Source organism: Hyla sarda, chromosome 2 (assembly GCF_029499605.1).
Source record: "Hyla sarda isolate aHylSar1 chromosome 2, aHylSar1.hap1, whole genome shotgun sequence".
Lineage (NCBI taxonomy): Eukaryota > Metazoa > Chordata > Amphibia > Anura > Hylidae > Hyla > Hyla sarda.
Window position 1 is genome coordinate 164,452,747 of NC_079190.1, and position 19,587 is coordinate 164,472,333.

The 19,587-nt window shown below is 40.7% G+C and overlaps 1 long non-coding RNA gene across 1 annotated transcript in view; it reads left to right on the forward strand.

The window, feature by feature from the left end:
- Nucleotides 1-19,587, forward strand: part of LOC130355499 (uncharacterized) — a 77,600-nt gene that overhangs the window by 30,736 nt on the left and 27,277 nt on the right. The gene's annotated exons all lie outside the window — the stretch shown is intronic.

Sequence of the window (19,587 nt, forward strand, 5' to 3'; positions counted from 1 at the left end):
TCTCTGTGATAAATAACCATATGCAAACTTGCCAAACATATCATGATCAAATGCAATTAGACTAAATAATATGCCTTAATGAAAGGCATACAGTAAACATACAGATGTAGATGGCCCAAAACACTTCAGGCACATTACCAAAAAACGAGAAGAAAAAAAGAACACTTAGTCTCGCCAAAAAGACCTTCAAATACATGAGTTTTAATATCTACAGCCAAATAGCCATTTAAACACTCATTAGAAGCGCATACATGAGATTATGTTCTAATGGGCTTTGAACTGAAGCAAATCACAAAAAATTATGCCATTTAGGTAGTTTCCTTTATTAAAGCAGTTTAGAGCAAAAGATTCTACAGGGAATTTATAGCTTAGGTTTAATTCACTCTGTGTTTGGAGTATAGTGTGTAAAATTCTGCCGCTGAATGTATAATCATACATAGGCAACTATACTGTAACACAGTAGCATATGTCCATACTATATTTGCTCTTGACTGTCATAAAAACTATACTTTGTTGTATACCATCAAAAAGGCTTTGACAGAGTCACAAGACATAAAAGAAGTGCTCCCTGTGTGAGTATCACAGACAGAGGGCAGATAATTACCCTGATATACTCACCTTGATGGAGATTTATCAAGTTCCGTAGTAGATTTTTTTTTGCGTAAAAAAGTTGCACATACTTGCGCAAATGCGACTTTTCTATACATGCTGCGACTTTATGATTTTTGCTTATTCAAAAGTACATTTCTGAAATCTGCTCACGTAGTAATATTTTTATCTTTTTTACTTTGCAGTGGTCATGTATTTATAAAATGCGATAGGTGCTAATTATGAAGAAAAATAAGTTGCATCTCTATTTAACCCCTTAAGGACTCAGGGTTTTTCAGTTTTTGCACTTTCGTTTTTTCCTCCTTACCTTTTAAAAATCATAACCCTTTCAATTTTACACCTAAAAATCCCTATTATGGCTTATTTTTTGCATCACCAATTCTACTTTGCAGTGACATTAGTCATTTTACCCCAAAATTCACAGCGAAACGGGAAAAAAATAATTGTGCGACAAAATCGAAGAAAAAACGCCATTTTGTAACTTTTGGGGGCTTCTGTTTCTACTCAGTGCATATTTCGGTAAAAATGACACCATATCATTATTCTGTAGGTCCATATGGTTAAAATGATACCCTATTTATATAGATTTGATTTTGTCGTACTTCTGGAAAAAATCATAACTACATGCAGGAAAATGTATACGTTTAAAAATGTCATCTTCTGACCCCTATAACTTTTTTATTTTTCCACGTACAGGGCGGTTTGAGGACTAATTTTTTGCGCCGTGATCTGAAGTTTTTATCGGTATGATTTATGTTTTGATCTGACTTTTTGATCACTTTTTATAAATTTTTTAATGGTATAAAAAGTGACCAAAAATACGCTTTTTTGGACTTTGGAATTTTTTTGCGCATACGCCATTGACCGTGTAGTTTAATTAATTATATATTTTCATAGTTTGGACATTTACGCACGCGACGATACCATATATGTATGTTTATTTTTTTATTTACACCGTTTTATTTCTTTTATGGGAAAAGGGGGGTGATTCAAACTTTTATTAGGGTAGGGGTTAAATGACCTTAACACTTTTTTTTTTTGCAGTGTTATCGGTCCCATAGGGACCGATAACACTGCACACACTGATCTCTCATGCTGATCACTGGCGTGTATTAACACGCCTGTGATCAGTGTTATCGGCGCTTGACTGCTCCTGCCTGGATCTCAGGCACGGAGCAGTCATTCGTCGATCGGACACCGAGGAGGCAGGTAAGGGCCCTCCCGGTGTCCTGTAAGCTGTTCGGGAGGCCGCGATTTCACCGCAGAGGTCCCGAACAGCCCGACTGACTAGCCGGGATAGTTTCACTTTCACTTTAGAAGCGGCGGTCAGCTTTGACCGCCGCTTCTAAAGGATTAATACCGCACATTGCCGCAATCGGCGATGTGTGGTATTAGCCGCGGGTCCCGCCCGTTGATGAGCGCTGGGACCGACGCGATGTGATGCGGGGTCGCATCACGACCCCGCTTCATATCGCGGGAGCCGATGCAGGACGTAAATATATGTCCTGCGTTGTTAAGGGGTTAAAAGTGGCATATGTATTCCAGATCCAACCTGGCTTATAGAAAGTGCATACGTCTGCAGATAAGGACATTAACACCCACTTTAACAACTGTTCTTGTTCTGCATCATGAAACAAAGCTACTATATTAAAGGCATACTCCCATGGAAAACTTTTCTTTTTTAAATCAACTGGTGCCAGAAAGTTAAACAGATTTGTAAATCACTATCACTATTTGTAAATCTTAACCCTTCCAGTACTTTTTTGGATTTCTCTTTAGTATACAGCCCCTAAAAATAAGCATTTCCTCTGATGTCATGACCACAGTGCTCTCTGCTGACCTCTGCTGTCCATTTTAGGAACTGTCCAGAGTAGGAGAAAAACCCCATAGCAAACATATGCTGCTCTGGACAGTTCCTAACATGGACAGAGATGTCAGCAGAGAGCACTGTGGTCATGACATCAGAGGAAATGCATTTCTTTTTTGGATTTCTCTTTAGTATACAGCCACATAAAAGTACTGGAAGGATAAAGATTTTTGTATAGAAGTGATTTACAAATCTGTTTAACTTTCTGGCACCAGTTGATTTAAAAAAATAAATAAATAAAATAAAAGGTTTTCCCACGGGAATACCTATTTAATGTTAATGTTAATTATAGAAAAAAATAATTATATAACTAATACATGAATTTTAAGGTTGAAAATACACACTGCACACCTTGTTAATTTTAGGACATGTACATGCTGGCGTACCCACAACATTTTAAAATGAATATTGTGTTAAAATAGAATAAGGCACAAAATAATTGTTTAAGAATTTTTACAGACTATGAAAATAACCCATATGGAGCACTAACATTTTTCCTTAACAAAAAAGAAACATACATAGTAATACAGCTACATACACATTTTGGGGTGGGTAACGTACCGAGCCGTTTTTTGTGGCCTCACTATTGTTTGTGTGCCTGTTGGTGCTGCGCTGCCTTCCTTCCTGACGTAAACTCCGGCCTCAGTGCAGCGACGCAAGACTCCGCCCACCAACGTCACAAAATGCGGGCTCAAAATTAAACAAAAAAGCTTCCAGAGTATGGATATTCATGGTGCGGCATAGTAGGTTTTTAATATTTTTTTCATATTTCTGAGGAGGGTGGATGGGTTGTCACCCGATGCGAAAAAAGTGCACTGCCTGGAAACTAAAGACAGCAAAATTTGCTAAATTGCTTCTTTTATTTTTCCATTTTTTTCCACAAAATTTTTTTTATCTTTTAGCAGTAGATTTAGTGATAAAATGAGTGGTCACTACAATGTACAGTTGGTAGCACAAAAACAAAGCCCTTATATGGGACTGGTAAGTGGAAAATTGTAAGCTTTACGACTTTTAGACGCTGAAAAGGAAAAACAGCTTATCGGAGATCCGCAGTGTAAAATATGCTGCGGATCCTTTACGTGTCACCCTACACCAGTGCTTCTCAATTATTTTCTGCCATGCCCCCAACTAGGAAGAAGAAAAAATTTTGCGCCCCCCGCGCGACTGTAAATAGTATCATTTGTCTATAAAATTGTTATAAGTACACCTCTGCCTAACACTGTATCCTTATTAATGTATATGAGAATAAAAAAAGAAAGAAATGTGGATCAATCTACAACAAAGAATAGCTTTATTAGCTTAACCTGGGGGTGGTCTATTGTATGGGGGGGGGGGGGGGATCGTATCTACTTGCGGCTCCTGTAATGGATATTGACCCTTATTATTGGTATCCTCCTGCGGTGTGCTTTGTACCCCTTCTACTCCTGCATTCCTGCTATTATGCCCTTTTTTTATCTAGGTTACCTTCAGGGCTTAGTAACTTTACCTGCAGAGCGTCTTTTTGCACCTCCCCCCTCCTCCTTTTGATCCAGGGTACTGTCTTCTAGTTCGCATACTTTTTCCTCCTCTATCCCCTGGTTACTATTTCTTTTCCCCTTTTCAGTTTTATTACCAGATTTTATGTTTGTCCTAAATCCTCTCCTTGACCCCTGCTCTTTATGTTTTCTGTGCTGCAGCTCTTGTTTTCCCACCTGGTGATGCTGCGGATGTATATTTGCGACTCTGCCTTGATGACATGCTGGCGTCCTGCTTTCTCCTCTGTGAGTGGCACTAGGAACCGGCGTATTGATTCCTGAATGTCTCCACGGGTCCTCTGCATGTGTCACGTGCTTTGGCGGTCACGTGGTCCTCCGCGTCGGGCTGCTACTGGGGCTGTGATGGGACAATCTTCAGTGATCGCGACGCGCTGCTCCCTCTCTCCAGCCGTAGAGTTGCTAGGCAACCGACGCCATTTTCTCACCTGGAATTTCTCTCCTCTGCGCACCATTTCTCTTTCATGTCTTTTACTCCTTCTCTCCATACCTCTTTTCTGCTTACAGATTCTTTTTGTTGCTATTGTCTTAGCTTTGGGTAACATGTTTATTCTTAGTACGGACATGAGCATGGTGTTATGTTACCCACCAAGAGCAGCCACTAATTGACACCATTCTTGCCTTTGTCGTATTTTACTCCACTTATGCACTGCTTAAATATTTTCTTACTTGACAGACTAATATGTCTCCCTGTATTTGTATACCTTGTTCATGGAGGACATTTAGTTGGCCCCTCTTCTCTTGACATGTAATTTTATGCCCCCCCTCCCAGCTTCCTTTCTGTACCCACAGTTTTTCCTTGCTAATTAAATAAAGCATTTGAATGTGAAAAAAGGAAAGAAGCAATCTGATTGGTTGCTATGGGAAACTTCACTACTTTTTCTCTACACAGATTTTAATAAATCTCTTGGTGCAAATTCTAGCGCAGACATAATTGTGGCCCACAAGCCGATACAGCAATTATGAAAGTTTTGAAATCAATTAGGCCACAGTCTTCAATTGAGAGCATTTAACACAAAGATGTCCTAATATAGTTATTTGAAGGTTATTATAAGAAACCTTTATTAACCAAAGTTTTGAGATTAATTTAGTCACCAATACCTTGGGTTTCACTCTCTCTGCCAAGACATGCGATCATGAAATCGAATTCTTAGATCTTTTCATTGCATACCATGGAAACAGACTCAGACCTCTGTTTTAAAAAAAAATTAAAGTCAAATGAAATAGTTTTCTGGATCTCCGAAGCAGATAATTCAAGAAGTGAAAGCTCAATGTACCTTTTAGGGTGTGTTCACACTAAGCAAATTAAACAAGGATGTTCCTCGGTAAATTTCCTCAGTGCATCTGCAATCTTCTGCACGGAGCAGAAATCACCCAGAATCCCAAAAGTCCTGTTTGTGTTCAATCTTCTACTAGAATCCAAATCCTCATCGAAAATTGGAATGATTTATGCAATTTTTTGACCCAAGCTAATATTTTGGTTTCAAGAGAAAATACTTCTCAAAGCTCTCATACAAGAAGCTTGGAGCAGTTTATAAATATGACACAGGAAGACTACCTTGCAGGAAGAAGAATGAAGTGAAAGATAAGCCCATGTTCACATGGCAAAATATCCATGCTGAATTAAGCATTGGAATCCAGCACGGAGATTCCGCTGCAGCAAAGTCCCATTGCAACGGGATTCTGCTGCGCTGTACCCACAATTGAATTTCTGTGCCAGATGTTTCTGGTAGAGAAATTCCATTTTCCGTGTCCGCACAAAGAATGAACAGGTTAATTATTTTTGTGGAGACTGCACGGAATGCATAACTGTTTATGAGACGGTGCATTCCCATGCAGTCCTAGCGCCAGCAGATTATGCTGACGCCCGGCAGTGTCCGGAATTTCCGATTGAAAATTCTCTGAAAATTACAAAAGTGTCAACATAGCCTAAAACTAAGAAGACTACAAAATCACCAAGAACTAAATGTATCACTACATACTGTAAACAACATAATGAAATCAAGAACATTCTGAGGAGACATTGGCACGTCTTGCGATGTAATCTACTTTTTTAGGTTTAATACTCCCAAAGTTATCAGTTGTGACTTACAGGCAAGCTTCAATAATCAGATACACATTGGCACCTAGTCAGTTATCTCAACATAGCAGACAAAATTATTAGAGCAAAAACCTTTTTATTTTTCATAGCCAAATGATAAAAAAAATCCTCAAACACCTATAGAGTCTAAGGGGGAGATTTATCAAAACCTTTGGAATGAAAAGGCAACCAGTTGCCCATAGCAACCAATCAGATTGCTTCTTTCATTCTTGAAAAGGCCTCTGAAAAATAAAAGAAGCAATCTGATTAGTTGCTATGGGCAACTGGGCAACTTTTCCTCAGCACATGTTTTGATGAATCTCTCAAAAATCCTAGATTAATACTTTGAGTTGTGTAGCTTCAAAATAGGGATTACGGTACTTCTGGGGAGTTCTCACTGTATTGGTACCGCAGGGGAACTGCCAGTACACATTAGATTTAAAAATCATTCCAACAAAAAATGGCCCTTTTTCCCTCCGAACCCTGTTGTGTGCCCCAACAGCAGTCTATGGTCACATATAGGGTACTGCCATACTCAGAAAACAGAACACCCTCAATGTGAACTTCTAAGCATATCTGCCCAAAAAACTATCATGCCGCTTCTTTTTTTTCAGTGCTTTTTGGGGGCACAGCCAATTTCACTTTTTTGCTTTTTCATTTTTTCTCGTTGGCTTTTAAGACACATCATTCTTTTAGTTTTTCATCTAAAGGGCCATATGAGGGCTTGTTTTTTTTTTTGCACAACCAATTGTACTTTGTAATGATACCTTTAATTTACCCATAAAATAAATGGTGACACCAAATAATAATTATTTGTTAAGAAATGAAAAGAAAACTGCAATTTTGCAGTTTTTTTTTGTGTGTGTGTTTATTTTTACACAGTGCACTTTAAGGTAAACCTGAGAGTATCTTTATTCTGTGGGTCAATACAATTTAATACGATACCCACGTTTACATGATTTTCTATTATGGTACAGTCAAACTTTTTGACCAAAATAAGTATGTTTAACCACTTGGAGACTAAGTTTTTGTAATTTTTGCATTTTCGTTTTTTTCCTCCTCACCTTCTAAAAATACACAAAAACACTTACACCTACAGACCAACCAATTTTACTATGTACTAACATCATCATTTCACCACACAATCTAGGGTGAATCCAGAAAAAAAAAATATTTGTAAAATTGAAGAAAAGAAAAAAAAGAAAGCCATTTTGTAACTTTTGAGGGCTTCCGATTCTACGCAGAGAACTTTTTGGTAACAATGACACCTTATCATTATGCTGTAGGTCCATATAATTAAAATGACACCCAACTTATATAGGTTGGATTTTGGTTTTCATCCAGTAAAAAATTATAACTTTTTGCACCAAAATTAGTATGTTTAAAAATGTCCTATTCTGACAACTATAACTTTTTTATTTTTCCATATACAGAGATGTGTGAGTGCATTTTTTGTGCCATGATCTGTAGTTTTATCAGTTACATTTTTGTTTTGATGGGACTTTTTGATCCCTTTTTATAAATTTTTTTAAGGTATACAAAGGGACCAAAAATAAGCAATTTTGGATTTTGGTATTTTTTTTTACATATATGCCATTCACCTGCTGTTTAATTAACATCATATTTTTATAGTTTGGACATTTACGCACGCAGCAATACCACATAGGTTTAGATTTATTTTTGTTTACAATTTTTTTTACGGGAAAAGGGGGTGATTCAAACTTTTATTAGGGAAGGGGATAATTTCCAATAACTTTTTTTTTTTACACTATTTTTTAGTCCCCATAGAGGACTATTATATGAAATCTTCTGATTGCATACACTATTCAATGCAATGCCATAGCATAGCATTGATCAGTGTTATCGGCGCTCTGCTGCTCCTGCCTGCCATGGCTGACTGGAGCTTCGGAGCAACGATCGGATGGCAAGGAGGCAGGTAAGGGCCCTCCCACCATCCTCTAAGCTTATCGGGTTTTACAGATCATTTCCACTGAGCTGCCTGGACTGTTTTTTTATTTTAGACACCGCAATCAACTTTGATTGTGCCGTCTAAAGGGTAAGTGTCAGGCATCATCGCGATCGGTGATGTCCGGTATTAGCCACAGATCAGCTGCTGAGCCTGTGTCATAGAAGGGGAGTGGGACAAGGGCATTAAAATTGCTGCATTCTGACCCCTATAACTAAAATTTTTTCGTATACTGGGCTGTATGAGGGCTCTTTTTTGCACCATAATCTGTAGTTTTCATTGTTACCACGTTTACATATATGACTTTTTTTTAATCTCTAATTATATTTTTCTAGAATGCGACCCAAAAATTAGCAATTTTGCACAAATTTTTTTTCCATTTACGCCATTCATCATGTGGAATCATTAACATTATGCTTTATTAGTTTGGACAGTTCCCTACACAGGGATACCAATTATGTTTTTTTTTTTTTTATTATTTAAAAAATGTAAAAAAGGAGATTTAAAGGGGTTCTCCGGTGCTTACCCATCTTTTTCCCTATCCAAAGGATAGGGGATAGGATGCCTGATCATGGGAGTCGCGCCGCTGGGGACCCCCGGGAACATGCACCCGGCACCCCGTTTGTAATCAGTCCCCGGAGCGTGTTCGCTCCGGGACTGATTACAGGCGACCACCGGGCCGGCAGCGTGTGACGTCACGCCTCTGCCCCCGTGTGACGTCATGCTCCGCCCCTCAATGCAATCCTAGGCTTGGATTGAGGGGCGGAGCGTGATGTCACACGCCGCCGGCCCGGTGGTCACCTGTAATCAGTCCCGTAGCAAACGGGGTGCCGCGTGCATGATCCCGGGGGTCCCCAGCGGCGGGACTCCTGCGATCACGCATCTTATTCCCTATCCTTTGGATAGGGGAAAAGATGTGTAAGCACCGGAAAACCCCTTTAAATTTTAACCAGTCCAGGATGAAGGGCGTACAGGTATGCCCTTGCTTCTTGGTCTTTAACCCTTTAAGGACTGAGGGCGTACCCATACGCCCCGTTTTAGAGTCCTTAAAGGTTTACTCCGCCCCTAGCATCTTATCCCCTATCCAAAGGATAGGGGATAAGATGTCAGATCGCCAGGGTCCCACCGCTGGTGACCCCCAGGATCTCCGCTGCAGCACCCCGCTTTCATTACTGCACAGAGCAAACTCGCTCTTTGTTACCGGAGTCTTTCGCAACCAGTGTCCCTCCAGCTGTTGCAAACTACAACTACCAGCAAACCCTCTGGCTGTCCATACATGCTGGGAGTTGTACTTTTGTAACAGCTGGAGGCACACTGGTTGCGAAACTTTGAGTTAAGTAACAAACTCAGTGTTTTGCAACCAGTGTGCCTCCAGCTGTTTCATAACTACAACCCCCAGCATGCACGGACAGCCAAAGGGCATGCTGGGAGTTGCCCCCCCTTCATGTTTCCGCTGCAGTTCAAACTCCCAGAGGGAAACTCGCTGTGAACCCTCGCCTGTGTGAATGTGCCCTAAAAACGATACACCTACACAAAATAAAAAGTAAAACACTACATCACTACATATACGCCTACACGGTTACCCCCCCCCCCCAATAAAAATGAGAGACGTCTGGTATGGTATGGTTTCCAAAACGGAGCCTCCAGCTGTTGCAAAACAACAACTCCCAGTGTTGCCGGACAGCCATTGACTGTCCAGGCATGCTGGGAGTTTTGCAACAGCTGGAGGCGCCCTGTTTTGGAAACACTGCCGTAGGGTAATTTTGGTATCGGATGCATGTGTAATTCTTGCATCCGGGTCTGTCTCTATGCAAATCCCTTATTTAGGCCTCAAATGCGCATGGTGCTCTCTCAATTCGGAGCCCTGTCGTATTTCAAGGCAACAGTTTAGGGCCACATATGGGGTATTTCTGTACTCAGGAGATCGTGCCTAACAACTTAAGGGAGGCTTTTTCTCCTTTTACCCCCTATGAAAAGGTAAAGTTGGGGTCTACTCCAGCATGTTATTGTAAAAATAATAAAAAAATTTACACTAACATGCCAGTGTTGCACCATACTTTTAATTTTCACAAGAAGTAAGAGGAATAAAAGCGAAATTTGTAGCGCAATTTCTTCTGAGTATGGAAATACCCCACATGTGGATGTAATTCTCTGCGGGTGCTCAACAAGGCTCAGGAGTGAGAGCACCATGTACATTTGAGGTGATTTGCACAGGGGTGGCTGATGGTTACAGTGGTTCTGACAAAAAAAAAAACACCCACATGTGGAAACTGTGGAAACTACACCCCTCACGGAACGTAACAAGGGGTATAGTGAGCCTTAACACCCCACAGGTGTTTGAAGAATTTTCGTTAAAGTTGGACGTGAAAATGAAAAATTTGTATTTTTTCACTAAAATGCTGGTGTTATCCCAAATGGGTTAATAGGAAAAAAAAGCCCCCCAAAATTTGTATGGAAATGCCCCATATGTGGATGTAAAGTGCTCTGCGGGCAAACTACAATGCTCAGAAGAGAAGGAGCGCCGTTGGGCTTTTGGAGAGAGAATGTGTCTGGAATTGAAGGCCATGTGAAAGCCCCCCGTGGTGCCAGAACAGTGACCCCATTTTGGAAACTACACCCCTCAAGGATGTAATAAGGGGTGCAGTGAGCATTTACACCCCACAGGTGTCTGACAGATTTTTTAAACAGTGGTCCGTAAGAATGAAAAATTTAATTTTTCATTTGCACAGCCCACTGTTCCAAAGATCTGTCAAACGCCAGAAATTAGGCTACAAATTTTGGGGTCCATTTTCACCTATTACCCCTTGTGAAAAAGAAAGATTTGGGGTAATACAATCATTTTAGTGTTAAAAAATCGAATTTTCCATTTTCATGTCCAACTTCAGTGCATAGTCGTCAAACTTGTACCCCTTGTTACGTTCCTTGAGGGGTGTAGTTTCCAAAATAGTATGCCATGTGGGGGTTATTTTACTGTTCTGGCACCATGGGGGCTTCCTAAATGCAACTAAATGCAATGTTGTGAGCCCGCAGGGCACTTTATGTCAACATATGAGGTATTTCCATACTCTAGAGAAATTGGGCTACACATTTTGGGGGGCTTTTTCTATGTATACCACTTTTAAAATTGAAAAAAAATGGGGCTACAAGAACATGTTCGTGTAAAAAATGCAGATTTAGATTTTTCTCCTCCACTTTGCTGCTATTCTTGTAAAACACCTAAAGTCATTTTGAATACTTCGAGAGATGTACTTTCTATAATGGGGTCATTTATGGGGAATTTCCAACAGAAAGGCCCCTCAAATCCACTTCAAACTTAACTGGTCCCTGAAAAATTCAGCTTTTGAAATGTTCCTGAAAATTTAGAAAATTGCTGCTATACTTTGAAGCCCTCTAATGTCTTCAAAAAGTAAAAACGTCAACTTTCTGATGCCAACATAAAGTAGACATATTGGGGAAGATTTATCAAAGGATTTAGACTGGTTTTTCTTGTCTAAATTTGTCGCACAGAAAGTCGCAGTCTAAATATGTGCGATTTTTCTGCGACTTTTGCTCTAGAGGATTTTTAGAACATGATGCATGCAAGTCTATTTTAGACTGAAATGCATTGAAAAATGCATTGGTGCTGAATTTATCAAAAGCGACTTTTCAGCGACAAGTCGCATAGGCTGAAAGTACGCCGGAATGTCAGACCATGTTGGAGCAGGTTTAAATATAGATTAAAGCATAGATCATGCAGTCTGTGCACAGAATTTATCAAGAGCTGTGCGCCATTTGATAAATTAGGCGCACAATAGATCAGACTAACCCTCTGTAGTTTGGTCTATATTGATGCGGGACATAGACAACTTTGATAAATATCCCCCATTGTATTTGTGAATCAATATACAATTTATTTGGAATATGCATTTTCTTTACAAGCAGAGATTTTCTAAGTTAGAAAAATGCAAAATTTTCATGAAATATTGTGAATTTTCACCAAAAAAGGATGCAAGTAACAACTAAAATTTACCACTATGCTAAAGTAGAAAATGTCACGAAAAACTATCTCGGAATCAGACTAAACGGTAAAAGCATCCCAGAGTTATTAATGCATAAAGTGACAGTGGTCAGAATTGCAAAAAAGGGCTCAGTCCTTAAAGTGTACCTGTCAGATCAATCAAAAAAACAAAACTGTTATATGTTGCTCAGTATCTCATCCTGATCATGTACATGTACTTTGTACATTTCTATCAGAATTAGCTTTATTTCTGAAATACCTTAATTTTGTCCACCAGAAGCAGGGGGCGGGTACTCACTGTGATAACCACTCCCCCTCCGTCCCCTCCCTCTCCTCAGTCCAGTGCTTCCCAACCAGGGTGCCTCCAGCTGTTGCAAAACTACAGCTCCCAGCATGCCGACACATCATTTGGCTGTGCAGGTATGCTGGGAGTTCTAGTTCTGAAACAGCTGGAGGATATGATTGTAGTCCCCCTTTATTACACACACACACGAACAGGCTTTATATATTACTTACTTTTTCGTCTGCAATGCATGTTTCTGCCTCTCTCATTGATGTCTGCTGTGTGAGAGTCGGCAGCAGTCTTCCTGCCCCTCCCCCTCCGTTTCTCTTCACAGGAGTCTGCAGTGTGTACAGTCCCTCCCCCCTCCAAAACGTCCTGGAGTCCAGGACGAAGCAGTGTAGACAAAATCACTGAATGCATTCCAGAAGGTAGGGGGGACAGTTCTTTGACTGGCTTTTTCAGTATGAAATACTGAAAATTTTCTAATGAAAGTTTTTTGTTTGAGAAACCCATTTCTTAAATTTATACGTTGTTATCTTCGTTTTGTAGATGATGTTTTCCTACTTTGGAACGGGTCTGTGGAGGATTTCAAAGGGTTCATGTCCTTGTTAAATAACAATGACATGAACATGTTCTTCACATGTAAATGGAGTAAAGAGGAATTGGAGTTCCTGGATGTACGTGTGATAGCAAAAAATGGTATTCTGGAAACAGAAGGTTATAGAAAGGAAACAGCGTCAAATTCGTATTTACATTACCAGAGCTACCACCCATCCCATACCAGGAACGCAATCCCATATAGCCAATATTTACGATTAAGGAGGATTAACAGCTCGGATGAAACATTTGAGCAACAAGCCGAGACCCTAACGAAGCGCTTTTTGTTAAGGGGATACCCTCAGACCGTGTTAACTGAAGCATTAATTAGAGCCAGAAAATTAGATAGAAAAACTCTACTCCATAAAAAAACTAATAAACGAAAAATTAAAAATCCCGAAAATGACAGGTTCTGTTTCTCCTTTAAATATAGTCCAGTAGCAGAAATAATAAAAAGTGCTATTTTTTCCAATTGGCATTTAATTGAGAGAGATCCGCTTATGGGGAATATTAGAAAAAATAAACCAATAGTTACTTTTAAACGTACAAAAAATCTAAAAGACGAATTAGTACGTAGTAAATATAAAGAAAAGGAAAGTAACAAAACATGGTTAGAAAAAAACGCAGTAGTCGGGAATCATAGGTGTGGACGATGCAATTGGTGCGCATATTTCCAACCAGGAAAATGCATCTCCATTGGTGGCCAAACAAAAAATATTACCGAATTTATTTGTTGTAAAACTTCCTTTGCAGTGTATGCATTAATTTGCACCTGCGGGAGATTTTATATAGGAAGCACTATTCGTGCACTAAATACACGTTTTCGGGAACACACCTGGTCAATAAAATCAGGAAAAGGTTCCCCAAGATTAATAGAACATATTAATTCGGCACACAATGGAGATGCAAGCGTCCTGAAATTTATGGGCATTAAAAGGTTAATTTGTACTCAAGGTAAAGATAATGAAAAAATCCTCCGCGAGATCGAAGCAAAGTGGATTTTGAAAACTGGTGCACAAGAGTTAGGAGGATTAAATGACAGGATTGACTTAGGATTATTTTTGTAGTTATTTAGTTTTTGGTTTTAAATGTATGTGTTTTTTGCACTTTACACTATTTTTTAAACCTATTGTGCTTGTAATCCCCGCCCCGTGGATCCTTCATGACGTGTTATAAGGAATGAAGGAGCATGGGAAAGGGAAGGTCTGTTGAAGCTCAAGCCAGAGCGAAACAATTGTTACCTGTAGCACGCGCACTGGCGTCCACACCCGGCTGGGTGAAATGCCTTTTTAAAGCACCTGCACTTTATGGAGAATAAAAGAAAGAAATTACAGTAAGCGGTGAGTGCCATTCCTCCTTTCTTTGCATATTGGGATTTCTAATGAAAGCAATTGCAAAACCTATTGGTTTTGCATGATTTACAACATATCAAAAGTTTTCATATCTGACAGTGCCTATTTAAGGGGTTAAAAACCGAGGGCGTATCTGTATGCCCTTGTCCCGTTACCAAGGTTGAAACTGTTCTCACGAGCGGAGAACACTTCAAACCCGGTGGGTCCCGGTTGCTATGAGCAGCCGGGACCCACGGTTAATGCCCGGCATGTGTCGATGCCCGATCACTTCATATAGCATAAAAAAAAACGAATAAAAAGTGATCAGAAAGTCCCATCAAAATAAACATGGTACCAATAAAAACTACAGATCACGGTGCAAAAAAATTAGCCCTCAAATAGCCCCTACGTGGAAAAATAAAGAAGATATAGGGGCCAGAAGATGACAATTTTAAACATACTAATTTTGGTGCATATAGTTATAACTACTAAAGTAGTAAAATAAAATAAAACCTACATAATTTGGGTATCCTTGTGACCGTTTGGACTTACAGAAGAAAGAGAAGGTGTAATTTTTACCGAAATTTCACTGCGTAGAAACAGAAGCCCCCATAAAGGTTGTTTTGTGTTTTTCTTTAACCCCACAAATATATTTTTGGTTTTACCATAGATTTTGTTATTAATTGATTGATGTCATTACAAAGTACAATTGGTGATGCAAACAACAAGCCCTCATATGAGTCTCTAGGTGCAAAATTGAAAGTGTTATGATTTTTAGAAAGGGAGGAGGAAAAAACAAAAGTGCACATTTTTTTTATCCTTAACCTGTTGGGGACGAAGGGCGTATGCATACGCCCTTGCGTCCTGGTACTTAAGGACGAAGGGCGTATCCATACGTCCGTGGGAATTTCGGTCCCCGCCGCGCGCCGGCCGGGGACCGGACCGGGATGACCCCCCCATGTCGGCGATCGGCGCAAATTGCAAGTGAATTCACACTTGCGATTTGCGCCGATTCCTATGGTGACCCGGAATAGAAGGGGGATCGCGGTTGTCTAAGACAACTAAGATACCCCTGAAGCGATAGGAGTGAGGTGGCAGGTGGTTTACTTTCGTTTTCCCCATCCTGCCCACCCACAATAGGCGGGGGAAGGACGGGGAAACGATGGGGACCGAACGCCGAAGGTCCACTTACCCCTCCGGAGGCTGCGGGCGACGGTGATCGGCGCAGGCGGCGTGCGGCAGAAGAAGAGGGCTCCCTGGATCCTACGGAAGCCGGTAAGTTGCCTAGCAACATCTGGAGGGCTACAGTCTGAGACTGTAGCCCTCCAGATGTTGCAAAACTACAACTCCCAGCATGCCCAGACAGCTGTTTGGGCATGCTAGAATATGTAGTTTTGCAACAGCTGGAGGGCTGCAGTTTGAGACCACTATATAGTGGTCTCTAAACTGTATCCCTACAGATCTTGCAAAACTACAACTCCTAGCATGCTCAAACAGCTCTTTGCTGTCTGGGCATGCTGGGATTTGTAGTTTTGCAACATCTGGAGGGTCACAGTTTGGAAATCACTGTGCAGTGGTCTATAAACTGTAGCCCTCCAGATGTTGCAAAACTGCAAATCCCAGCATGCTCAAACAGCAAACAGCTGTCTCACCACGCTGGGAGTTGTAGTGCCGTAACCTCCAGGTGTTGCATAGCTACATCTCCCAGCATGCCCTTGGTGATTAGTACATGCTGGGAGTTGTAGTTTTGCAACAGCTGGAGACACACTGGTTGGAAAATTATGAGTTAGGTAACAGAACCTAACTGAAGGTTTTCCAACCAGTGTGCCTCCAGCTGTTGCAAAAGTACAACTCCCAGCATGCACGGTATGTCAGTACATGCTGGGAGTTGTAGTTTTGCAAAAGCTGGAGGCACACTGGTTGGAAAATACTGTTTGGAAAACCTTCAGTTAGGTTTTGTTACCTAACAGTATTTTCCAACCAGTGTGCCTCTAGCTGTTGCAAAACTACAACTCCCAGCATGCACGGTATGTCAGTACATGCTGGGAATTGTAGTTTTGCAACAGCTGGAGGCACACTGGTTGGAAAATACTGTTAGGTAACAGAACCTAACTGAAGGTTTTCCAACCAGTGTGCCTCCAGCTGTTGCAAAAGTACAACTCCCAGCATGCACTGTCAGTGCATGCTGGGAGTTGTAGTTTTGAAACGGTTGGAGGTTTGTCCCCCCATGTGAACGTACAGGGTTAATTCACACGGGCAGGTTTACAGTAAGTTTCCTGCTTCAAGTTTGGTCTGCGGCAAATTTTTCGCCGCAGCTCAAACTCCTAGCGGGAAACTCACCGTAACACGCCAGTGCGAATGTACCCTAAAAACACTACACTACACTAACACATAATAAAGAGTAAAACACTACATATACACCCCCTTACACTGTCCCCCCCCCAATAAAAATGAAAAACGTATTGTACAGCAGTGTTTCCATAATGGAGCATCCAGCTGTTGCAAAACAACAACTCCCAGCATTTCTGGACAGCCACTGACAGTCCAAGGCATGCTAGGAGTTAAGCAACAGCTGGAGGCACCCTGTTTGGGAATCACTGGCATAGAATACCCCTATGTCCACCCTTATGCAATTCCTAATTTAGTCCTCAAATGAGCATGGCGTTCTCTCACTTCAGAGCCCTGTCGTATTTCAAGGAAACAGTTTAGGGCCACATATGGGGTATTTACGTAATTGGGACAAATTGCACTACAAATTTTGGGGGGCTTTTTCTCCTTTTACCCCTTATGAAAAGGAAAAGTTGGGGGTTACACCAGCCTGTTAGTGTAAATTTTATTATTTCTTTTTACACTAACGTGCTGGTGTTGCCCCACACTTTTTATTTTCACAAGCAGTAAAAAGAAAAAAAGCCCCCCAAAATTAGTAACGCAATTTCTCCTGAGTACGGAAATACCCCATATGTGGGCGTAAAACGCTCTGCGGATGCACAACAAGGCTCAGGAGTGAGAGCGCACCATGTACATTTGAGGCCTAAATTGGTGATTTGCACAGGGGTGGCTGATTTTACAGTGGTTCTGACATAAACGCAGAAACATAAATACCCACATGTGACCCCATTTTGGAAACTACCCCCCCCCCCCCCTCGGAACGTAACAAGGGGTATAGTGAGCCTGAACACCCCACAGGTGTTTGATGAGTTTTCATTAAATTTGGATGGGAAAATGAAAAAAAAAAAATGCTGGAGTTACCCTAAATTTGTCATTTTCACAAGGGAAAAATAGGAAAAAAGCCCCCCAAAATTTGTAACCCCATTTCCTCTGAGTAAGAACATACCCCATATGTGGATGTAAAGTGCTCCGCGGGCGCACTACAATGCTCAGAAGAGAAGGAGCGCCATTGGGATTTTGAAGAGAAAATGTGTCCAGAATTGAAAGCCACATGAGTGTTTACAAAGCCCCCATAGTGCCAGAACAATGGACCCTCCCCCCACATGTGACCCCATTTTGGAAACTACACCCCTCGTGTAATGTAATAAGGGGTACAGTGAGCATTTAAGCCCCACATGTGTCTGACAGATTTTTGGAACAATGGTCCGTGAAAATGAAAAATTTTATTTTTCATTTGCACAATCCACTGTTCCAAAGATCTGTCAAACGCCAGTGGGGTGTAAATACTCACTGCACCCCTTATTAAATTCTGTGAGGGGTGCAGTTTCCAAAATGGGGTTACATGTGGGGGGTCCACTGTTCTGGCACCACAGGGGGCTTTGTAAACACACATGGCCCCTGACTACCATTCCAAACAAATTCTCTTTCCAAAAACTCAATGGCGCTCCTCCTCTTCTGAGCACTGTATTTCGCCCGCAGAGCATTTTACTTCCTAACATGGGGTATTTCCATACTCAGAAGAGATGGGGTTACAAATTTTGGGGGGCATTCTCTCCCATAACCCTTTGTAAAAATGGTAAATTTGGGGAAGAAACTGCACTTTAGTAAAAAATTTTTTTTTTTCATTTACACATGAAATTTTAACGAAAAGTCGTCAAACACCTGCGTGGTGTTAAGGCTCACTGGACCCCTTGTTACGTGCCTTGAGGGGTGTAGTTTCCAAAATGGTATGCCATGTGGGTTTTTCTGCTGTTCTGGCACCATAGGGACTTCCTAAATGTGACATGCCCCCAAAAAACCATTTCAGCAAAATTCACTCTCCAAAATCCCATTGTTGCTCCTTCCCTTCTGAGCCCTCTACTGCGCCCGCCGAACACTTGACATACACATACGAGGTATTTCCTTACTCAAGAGAAATTGGGTTACAAATTTTTGGAGGCTCTTTCTCCTATTACCACTTGTAAAAATTCAAAAACTGGGTCTACAAGAACATGAGAGTGTAAAAAATGAAGATTTTGAATTTTCTCCTTCACTTTGCTGCTATTTCTGTAAAACACCTAAAGGGTTAACATACTTACTGAATGTCATCTTGGATACTTTGAGGGGTGCAGTTTTTATAATTGGGTCATTTGTGGGGTATTTCTAATACGAAGGCCCTTCAAATCCACTTCAAACCTGGACTGGTCACTTAAAAATTCCGATTTTGAACATTTTGTGCTGCGAAAATTGCTGCTGAACTTTGAAGCCCTCTGATGTCTTCCAAAAGTAAAAACATGTCAACTTTATGATGCAAATATAAAGTAGACATATTGTATTTGTGAATCAATATATAATTTATTTGGAATGTCTATTTTCCTTACAAACAGAAAGCTTCAAAGTTAGAAAAATGCAACATTTTCAAATTTTTCAGCAAATTTTAGCATTTTTCACCAAGAAATGATGCAAGTATCGACAAAAATTTACCACTAACATAAAGTAGAATATGTCACGAGAAAATAATCTCGGAATCAAATTTATAAGTAAAAGCATCCCAGAGTTATTAATGCTTAAAGTGACAGTGGTCAGATTTCCAAAAAATGCTCCCGTCCTTAGGGTTATAATGGGCTCTGTCCCCAAGGGGTACTCCGGTGGTTAATTTTTTTGACTATATGGCATCTTCTTTGTAAGTTCTGTTTTTTTGCAATATACATGTGTTATATGTTTTGGCTGCATGTGTGTGTTTTTCTTACCTGTTTGTTGGGCAGGAAGTTCTGTAGTTCAGAGGGTTTTCTATTACTGTTGTCCACAGTTCTGAGTCTGTTGTGGACAAGATGTCACAGTTTTTTTTTTTTTCTCTGTCTGCATGAGAGGAATAAGCCACGCCCTCTCATCTCATCCAGCTGAGTACACAGCTCCTCACCTCACCTCCCCCTGCTCTGTATTCTAAGGACACAGGTC